This window comes from Malaclemys terrapin, chromosome 8 (assembly GCF_027887155.1).
Source record: "Malaclemys terrapin pileata isolate rMalTer1 chromosome 8, rMalTer1.hap1, whole genome shotgun sequence".
NCBI classification, from domain to species: Eukaryota; Metazoa; Chordata; order Testudines; family Emydidae; genus Malaclemys; species Malaclemys terrapin.
In genome coordinates this window covers 48172150-48181346 of record NC_071512.1, presented here as the reverse complement: position 1 = coordinate 48181346, position 9197 = coordinate 48172150, and the positions used below count along the sequence as shown (strand labels likewise).

Genomic DNA, 9197 nt, shown 5'->3' with positions numbered 1-9197 from the left:
CAGTCGAGAGTCTTTGGCTCAGGCCCTTAGGCGGGGGCTGAGCAAACAGTTTAACACAGGCCCTAGCCCTGGGCCAGGGCAGGGCAGTAGAGAGTCTATGGCTCAGGCTAGCGTGACCAGACAGCAAGTGTGAAAAATCGGGACAGGGGGTGGGGGGTAATAGGAGTCTATATAAGAAAAAGACCCAAAAATCGGGATTGTCCCTATAAAATCGGGACATCTGGTCACCCTAGCTCAGGCCCTTACACAAGGGCTGAGCAAACAAATGAGTTCAGGAAGCCTAGGCCCTGGCTTCGAAGGGCCTGCATGAGGGGGAGTCTGCCACCCAGACGTTGGGTGGCGGGGGGACGCAGGCCCACCCACTCCACTGCATCCCAGCCCGGGGCCCTAACAGCGGCAGAAGGTCTGCTGCTGTGTCAGTGGGGATCCTGGCCGCAACACACTGACATCGGCTCTGGGTGTGCCGCAGCCAGACTAGGGTCGGCTGCCCCCGGGCTACTTCCTACCTCCCCATCTAGAGGTACCTGTGTCTGGACGGTGTCCTCCACGGAATCAAGCACCATGGGCTCCTCAGGGTACTCGGCGAGTGGTAGGCTTGGCAACTCCTCTAGGTAGTTTGCCACAGGGAGGCTTAACAGCTTCCCTGGGGTCTGGTCGTCATCAGGCCTCAGCTGGACTGGCCAGTCCTCGGGTCGGTCACAGACTGCAGAAGTCTCCCCGCCGGGAGCTAAGCCACAGGCGTCTGGCTTTTCCGGCGGCTGGGCCTCTAGTGAGCTCTGGGGTTGGGCTTTTGTACTTCCTGTCCTGCGCCCTGACCTCTGGGGGGCGGGCGCAAGCTCCACTGGCTCTGCCCACTTCGGCGTCCAGAGGGGCTCATCCCTGTCCGGGGCAGCGGGGAACCAGACCTCCTCGCTACAGCATGCACAGAGAACACTGTTACTGTGACTGTAAGGTAGCAGTCTGGCCTGGCTTGCACTTCTGAGCCCCTGATGTCTCACCAACCTAGTTCCCACCTGATGTCTGATCCTCTTTCTTCAGTTCCACTCATCCTGCTACAACGGTTGGAAAGGGTGTCAGAGAATCATTGTGGGGATGGATGCCCCATTAACATCTTGGTTGTGGGGTGGGAACCTCCAGTTGCTCCTAACAAGTCCAGAGCTTGTAAAAATGTCCTCTGGGCAGGTATAGACAATGTGGAAACTAGGCCCCAGCCCTGTCAACTTTGCAGCTGTCACTGGGGTGGAGCAGCAAGCCTGGCTAAGTGCAGCCCCTGCATTTGCCAGCTGAGTGGCAATCATGAAGGGCAGACACATGGAGTAAGATGGAGGCAAATTTCTGATGCCTTTTCTGGTCACAGCCGCCATTTAGTCAACAGCAAAACTCCCCTGGATGTTAGTGGCTGAGTGCCAGAGAGAACGCCCCTTCTCCCCAGAAGTAGGTTATACAGGCAGTGGAGATAAAGGAAAGGGTGGAGAATTGTGGTGGGTTAGCTCTCGAACAGCTTTGGACGCGATTCCGAGTAGGGCGTTTAGGGCTAATCTACACCTACCCTCGGGGAACCTGAAGGATTAACACTTGACATCTGCTCAGGCTGTCGGGCTCTGTCTTGTCAAAGGGGGACACATTAGCAGCCACTCTCAGCTCGTTAATCGGTTTGTAACGAGCCGTTGCAAATCTGTGCAGTGTAGGGCGGCTTGTTCTAACCAACTCCCTGCTTGGATTTGCTGCCCTGAGGTCTCACTAAGGCCCTGATCCTCAAAGGTATTTCGGTGCCTCACTCCCAATGGTTTCAGTTCCAGCAACTCCCAGGTGCAGGCAATGATGACTAACACCAGGGCCAGCCCACAACATTTTGGCACCTGAGGCGGGAAGCTCAAACGATGGCTCCTCACTTGGGCCAAAACTTTGAAAGATCTCAATTCTGCCTTCTTCCTGTTCTACTCCTCTCATGGTACTGCTCTGATACCTACCCCAATAAAGGAGAACTAACAACTTAAAATGCCTTTTCAAAAATGTTAAGTAACACTTAACTTTCAAACGCCTGAACAGCAAATGTAACTTTTCTTGTCTGCATAGTAAACACTGGCATTTTTATCTGTTTGAATAATCAAACTGGTGCTTTCCGTGCCTTCTTGGTTGCAAAGATTTGAACTGCTTCTTGAAGGTCCACAGTCTGGGCGAGCTCATGCTCTATTGAGATGGTTGCAAGGCCGACTAGCCTCTCCTGTGTCATTGTAAAGCACAGATGTGTTTTTATTAGCTTCAGCTTGGAGAAGCTGCGTTCTCCATGGGCAACTCTTACAGGAAGTGTTAGACGTATGCACAGAGCAACAAAAGCATTTGGAAAGGGGGTGGTCATCTTATTTGTACACATATATACCAGAACAGCCTTTGGAATTGATCCTCCTGAAATGTATCTTGAAAGGGCTTTCAGTTCATCATCTAAATCACTCGCATCAATATCGTGCATGTCATCATGTGTCAACATTGTCTCTAGTGCCCTGCATTGCTGGTGTAGGTCTTCTTCAGGTATAGTGAGGAGTGTTGGAATATCATACAACCTCCCAAATATACTGCTGTGTTCCTTAAGCTGCATGAAATGTTCTTCAACTGACTGTATTGGACAATCTAGCACCTGGTTAAAGAATTCAACTTTGAATTGTTGTTTGGGGTCTCTTATGGGATTATCCCGTGCCTCGTAATCAAAATGTCTTCTTCTTCGGTGACTCTTGTATTCTTGAATGGGTGGGAAAATAGCTTCAGTGTGAAGTTCATCTACCAACTTCTGTGCACTCTTCAGAACATTTTGAAATCCCTCATCTGACCGGTAAGACTGTAGGTATGACTTTGCTTTGTCCAGTTGTTCCATTGCTCCAGATATATCAAGGTCAACACCTTGGAGTCTCTTGCTTACAACATTTATTTCAAACAGTATGTCATGCCACAACACTAAGCCACACAGAAATTTGAAGTTATGTATGTTTCTGGTGATTCCATTTCCCTCTGCCACTGTTCTCCCACGAACAGTTCCTGTCATAGCATTATCCTCCATAATGGCAACTATGGCATCATCTATCTTCCCAATTTGGTGTTTGATAGGCTTTATCGCCTCCACTTGACCTTCCCATCATGTGGCACTCAGTGGTTTCAGTGTCAGAGAGGATGTTCCCAGATGTTGCTTCAAACTTTGCCATCGATGAGTTGTTGCAGAGAAAAATACATAGATGCTTTGAATTACATTAAAAAATTCAGCAGCCTCACTAGAAACTGATGCTGCATCACTGACCACCAAGTTCAGTGAATGAGAACTGCATGGGACAAAAAAAGCTAGAGGGTTTAACTCTCAGATCTGTGTCTGCACTCCTCTGTTCTTTCCTCTTATGTTGGCACCATTATCATAGCCCTGACCTCTCATGTCAGCTATCGCAATTCCCGTATCTTCCAGCTTTTTAAGAAGCACATTTATCATACCAGCTCCTGTAGTATCATCAATGTCAATAAATTCTAGAAAATGCTCTATGACAGTCACCATTGCAGGGACATTTTCACTAGGTTCTGTTGGTGTTACAAAATACACGATTCAAGTCATTTGTTCCGTATGGCTGATGTCAGGTGTGCAGTCCAGAATAACAGAGTAATATCTTGCTGACTTCAGATCTGCCACAATCTTCTGTTTGACTTTTGTTGCCAGTAACTGTATGGTCTCATTTTGAATTGTTTTTCCAAGTTAGTGGTGTGTGTACATTTCTTGGGTGGTGACTCTTCTTAGATGCTCCTGGAGTACAGCATCAAACTCAGCCACCAGCTCCACAATTTTAAGGAAGTTTCCATTGTTTTGCACATACAGCTGATCTGAAGCGCCACGCACTGCTAGGTTTTGGGTAGCATGCATTCTCACAATGGCAATGAGCCCTTTCAGAACATTTTGCTAGTAAAGAGACTCTGATGCAATCTTCTCTTGATGCTGATCATCTATGGTGGCCTTTAATCTTAGTCTCATCTCAAGCTCTTTCCACCTATGGAATGCTCTCTGGTGATTTGCTGCCTTCTCATGGCATGCCAGATTTCTAGCCAGATTTTTCCAGTCCTTTGTTCCTGTAGAACCCAATGTGGCTGAAACATTAGACTGGAAGAGTTTGCAACAAAAACAGTATGCAGCATTCTGGGTTTTTGAGTACATAAGCCATGGCCTCTCCACTTTGTCACCATTGGGGATTTCACGCCAGTAATATGTTGGATGGAAACTTCTATTTTCATTATCTTTGAGGAACATGAAGTTTTTCACTTCCCGTGGCCCATGCAGTACAAGACAGTCCCTCGGGCTGCTGCTCAAGTGGGTCCACAGTCTTGGATCATCTAGACTTGAGGAACTAAACTCAACAGCAGCTGTTTCTTACGCCTCCACCACACTCTTCTCTGATCTACACTTTTCTTCAGGAATGTGCATGGTTACATCCATTTGAGATGGAGATATGGATGCTGCAGTAGCTGCCAGGTCACCTGCACTCTGACTAACTGGAAGATCAGGCAACTCCTCACCACTCACATCCTCACTGGGGCCGGAAGGCTCACCGTGAACATTTGTGTCTATGTATCTCAGGAGAGCTCCTTCCTGCTTAGATAGAAAAGCTTCCTTTGCTTTCTTTCTTTTTCTGAATGCTGCCCCAGAGGGGCATTTTCTTCTTTCACTCATGACTGCTGTTCTGTGCCAGCTATGGTGGCTCTCAACACTCAGTTTAAGGGGACAAATAAGCAGGCTGGTAGCAGGGCCTGAGTGAGGGAAGATATCAGCGTTTTAAGGGCCTAACTGTCTCCTACTCCTTCAGTTGACTGCCTGTTCTCCTCAAGTGGGTTCAGGGAAGCAGCAGGAAACAGGAAGCTCCCTGAGAAGCTGGTGTTATTTAGTCCAGGCTCCTGGGGGTGCTAGAGAGGTACGTAAGAAGCTCCTCCTCCTCTCTCTCCCTGCAGCTCCTGCTGCTTTCTGTTATTCCCTCTCACCTTTTCTCCTGCCTGCCTGTTATGTCTCTTGTGCCTTCCTTCCTCCAGCACAGCACCCCACCAGTCAAAAAAGCAAACAGGATGTTAGGAATCATTAAAAAAGGGATAGAGAATAAGACGGAGAATATCTTATTGCCATTATATAAATCCATGGTACGCCCACATCTTGAATAGTGCGTACAGATGTGTTCTCCTCATCTCAAAAAAGAGATACTGGCATTAGAAAAGTTTCAGAGAAGGGCAACTAAAATGATTAGGTGTTTGGAACGGGTCCCATATGAGGAGAGATTAAAGAGGCTAGGACTTTTCAGCTTGGAAAAGAGGAGACTAAGGAGGGGTATGATAGAGGTATATAAAATCATGAGTGGTGTGGAGAAAGTGAATATAAGAACTAGGGGCCACCAAATGAAATTAATGGGCAGCAGGTTTAAAACAAATAAAAGGAAGTTCTTCTTCACACAGCGCACAGTCAACCTGTGGAATTCCTTGCCTGAGGAGGTTGTGAGGGCTAGAACTATAACAGGGTTTAAAAGAGAACTGGATAAATTCATGGAGGCTAAGTTCATTAATGGCTATTAGCCAGGATGGGTAAGGAATGGTGTCCCTAGCTTCTGTTTGTCAGAGAGTGGAGATGGATGGCAGGAGAGAGATCACTTGATCATTACCTGTTAGGTTCATTCCTTCTGGGACACCTGGCATTGGTCACTGTCAGTAGACTGGATACTGGGCTGGATGGACCTTTGGTCTGACTCAGTATGGCTATTCTTATGTTCTTAATACATATGCACCAGCAGCAGACACAATTTTCTACACTCTGGGTCCTAGTGGCGCCCGTCCCCTTCTCCCCTCTCCCCCACAGTCTGGCACCTGAGGCAGCTGCCTCAGTTCGCCTCATGGTAAGGCCAGCCCTGACTAACACCCCCTTCCGCAGGTGTGACCTGGTGGGCTAATTGGCCTAACACATCCATTAACCCTTTGTTTGCCAGCGTAGGGCACACACCCCATCACACCTTGAATTAACTGTAGACTATTATCATGTCCCTCTTTAGCAACTCTTAGCCAAGCTCGTCATAGCTAGCCCTTTTAAGCTTTCCTCATAAAACGATCCTTCCCACCTCCCAGTCAGTTTTGTTCTGTTCTCTGAACACCTGCCAGTATCCTTCTGGTAATGTGGTGCCCGGAAATCAATGCAGCATACCAGGTGCAGTCCCGGGACAGCCATAGGAGGAGACGCAGTCACACTAGAACCATGGAGGGAAACTACATCCTGTTAGACCACAGCCTTGAGGAGTCAACATGATGTTAAACACACAGTATAGACTAAGTCATGTTTAACATCATGTCAGTTGTCTGTAGTTATCCCTAGGGTCAACCATGACTAGCTGACACAATGTTAAACATGACAGTATATGTCTATACTTAGGGCTAAGTCATGTTCCACACTGTATTAATTACAACAAATCCTCAAGATCACGTTGTAACATATGATTTCCCATAGATGGGCTTCAGTAAGAAGACTGACCATGTCATATAAACACAGAGAAGAACTCTTACCTCCCTGCTAGACAACATGATGCCGTCGTGTATGGAGCCCAAAACTGCATTCAGCATTATTGCAACTTTATGCTTCATTTGTTGCCACCATTTCAGATCCATTTCTATGTGTGAGAGCTATGAAAAATAACTCACCATGGAAATGGATGCTTGCTGGTCCTCATCAAAAAGTAAGCGATGAACTGTCGAGTTTGTGTTGGCAGGACTGTCAGCCCGCATGAGACTGTGTGCAAATGAACCAGAACATCTGTGGATTTTGTGGGAGGTCAGGGAATGCTGTGTGTGTGTGTGTGTTTGAGCGAGAGAGAAATAGTGAGAGATGTTGACAGTGACTCTGTATGCAACTCTACATTGACAATAAATGAGCAGCTTTACCCCAGTGATGTGGCTAGACTCCATAACTCGGCACTGTGTTTCCTTATTGCTTAGCACAAGTAGACCTCCTCTAGTGTGATTGCATAGACTGCCAGGATAGCACTCATACTCACCAGACTTTCCATCCCCATATTTTCCTTGTATATGGTTAAAAATCCAGCAGAGTGGGATGCTAGACACACATGTGGTGTGCGGGTCTATTCTGGATTCTGGTAGCTGATATGATACCCATGTCGCCTGATTACTTCTCCTTCTGTTCTCATCTCCCACCTGCCACATGGTCAACAGAATGTTTCTCCTTCTTCCAGTGCTCATTGCTGTCGCAGGCACCTGTCTTATGTACCATGTACCCAAGCCGTTCTCTTTGCAATTCAGCATCTTGGATACTTTTCTGGGCTGTTTATACCATGGTGCTTTGGCGGCCATGCAGTGGTTGGCATTGAGCGCCATCTTCTGGCTACTCTCTGACCTCAGACATTTTATGAATATAAAGAATGAAAACAAAGAATGTAAGCAAGCCAACTTTCTAAAGCCCCAAGCACTTTTACCTGTGTCTTTTTTTTAAATGGAGCTTTTTACGGAAGCAACATCCACATATCTTATACAAAGACTAATAATACACATTTCCAAAATGTAAGCAGTAATCTCAAACCATTTTATTTATCAACATCACATAGAGCATCAGATTAAAAGCAGCCACGACTGTGTAATCATAAATACATTAAATACATAACTTATTCAAAACCATACTGATAATATAAAACCTAAGCAGATTATATTCATTATATATAAATATCTTCTTGTGCTGCCAGTTTATATTTATATAATATACAGACATAAAAGGGTACCTCTGATTGATTGAGCTGTGACAATTTATATCAGGTGAAGCTCTGCCCCCAAATATTCAGTCCCACAGAACTGCTTCTTACAAAAACATCAGCCACTAAAATATGACCTCAGGTCTTTCCATTGGACTATTATGTATGCAATGTTACCAAACACACTATTCATGAAGGTGTCACAAAGAACAACTTGTAAGTTATGAAGGGCCTTTTCCTGAATCGTTGAAATTAACGGGAGTTTTGCCATCAGTGTTAATGAGAGCAGGATTAGACCCCAAAAGGTCTAATACATGGTATTTTACTTCTATCTAGTGTTTTGTTATGTCCTTATGTTCAGACACACATGAATGCACATAAAGGCCTTTAATCATGTCTGTCCCTAAATGACAGATAAGTTTAAAGGAATAAGTACACAGAAGGTCTGTAGTCACTACCTTTTGCGTTATACAACAGGCTATTTTATCTGAACAGAGTAGATGTCACATACTTTTTGCAGAACATATATGATCCTGAACTCTAGGGCAGATACCCTACAGCAGTTCTACGATTTACAAACAGTATAGAATAAAGATGCAGAATAAAGTGCACAAGAAACTAAATATATATTTCTATAGATTACAATACTTAATCCCATGGGGATGAAATTGTTTCAGGTCTACTTGCTGCATTCACGAACCAGACTGCCTGGCATAATTACTAACTCTGATAGTGCTCCCATTAGCAATGGTTTAAAGTTACAATATAAAAACTCGCCAGGAACTGCAGCAAAACACCCTGACCATAGTGTTACAGGCAGATTTATTAATTGTGACATATTGTTACAGTACATTTACTTCAACAATTACCAGTGAACCAAATCAATGGTTTGTAAGGCAATTCCACAAATATTTCCCATTCTAACTATTTTTCTTTAAAAATGGCACCCATGTGTTTCCATGGGAGAGATCTCCAACCACGTATATTGCAAAGTGTTCACTCCACCCTGGTACCTACAGACTGACCCTAGAGGAGTAGACAGCAGCTTATTTTGTCCCCATCCAGAGCATGAATATAGATCTCCCAATCACTGTAGCTGTACGTTGACAGGACCCATGTAGTCTTTTGGTAAACAGCTAAGGTTTTACTGCAAGCTTGCTTGTCTTCAGTGGCAGAACCAGATGACTGAGCTCAGTATTTAGTAGCAAGATCCAAGGGTAATCATCTTGTCAGCAAGATGTATCAACACCTGGCCGCTTGCTGAGGACTGCATAGCTCCATTTCCTGAGGGGCTCTGAGGCATCCGTGAAGATAGCTTCAATTCCTGCAGAGATAACAGATTTCCTTTTTAAAACAGGAAGATACAGGCACAGGTTTGTATTCCCTTATTCCAAAGCTCTTTTGCATCTGGCCCATAGCCACATTGTAAAGGAGTTTCTACTATTTCCCAAG

General features: G+C 45.4%; 1 protein-coding gene across 1 annotated transcript in view; it reads right to left on the bottom strand.

The window, feature by feature from the left end:
* Positions 1-7561: 7561 nt before the first annotated feature.
* The window catches only part of LOC128842199 (E-selectin-like), a 139562-nt gene continuing 137926 nt past the window's right edge, over positions 7562-9197 (bottom strand). The window contains 1 exon segment of the mRNA XM_054038012.1: positions 7562-9069. The gene's annotated coding sequence lies outside the window, so the exon portion shown is untranslated.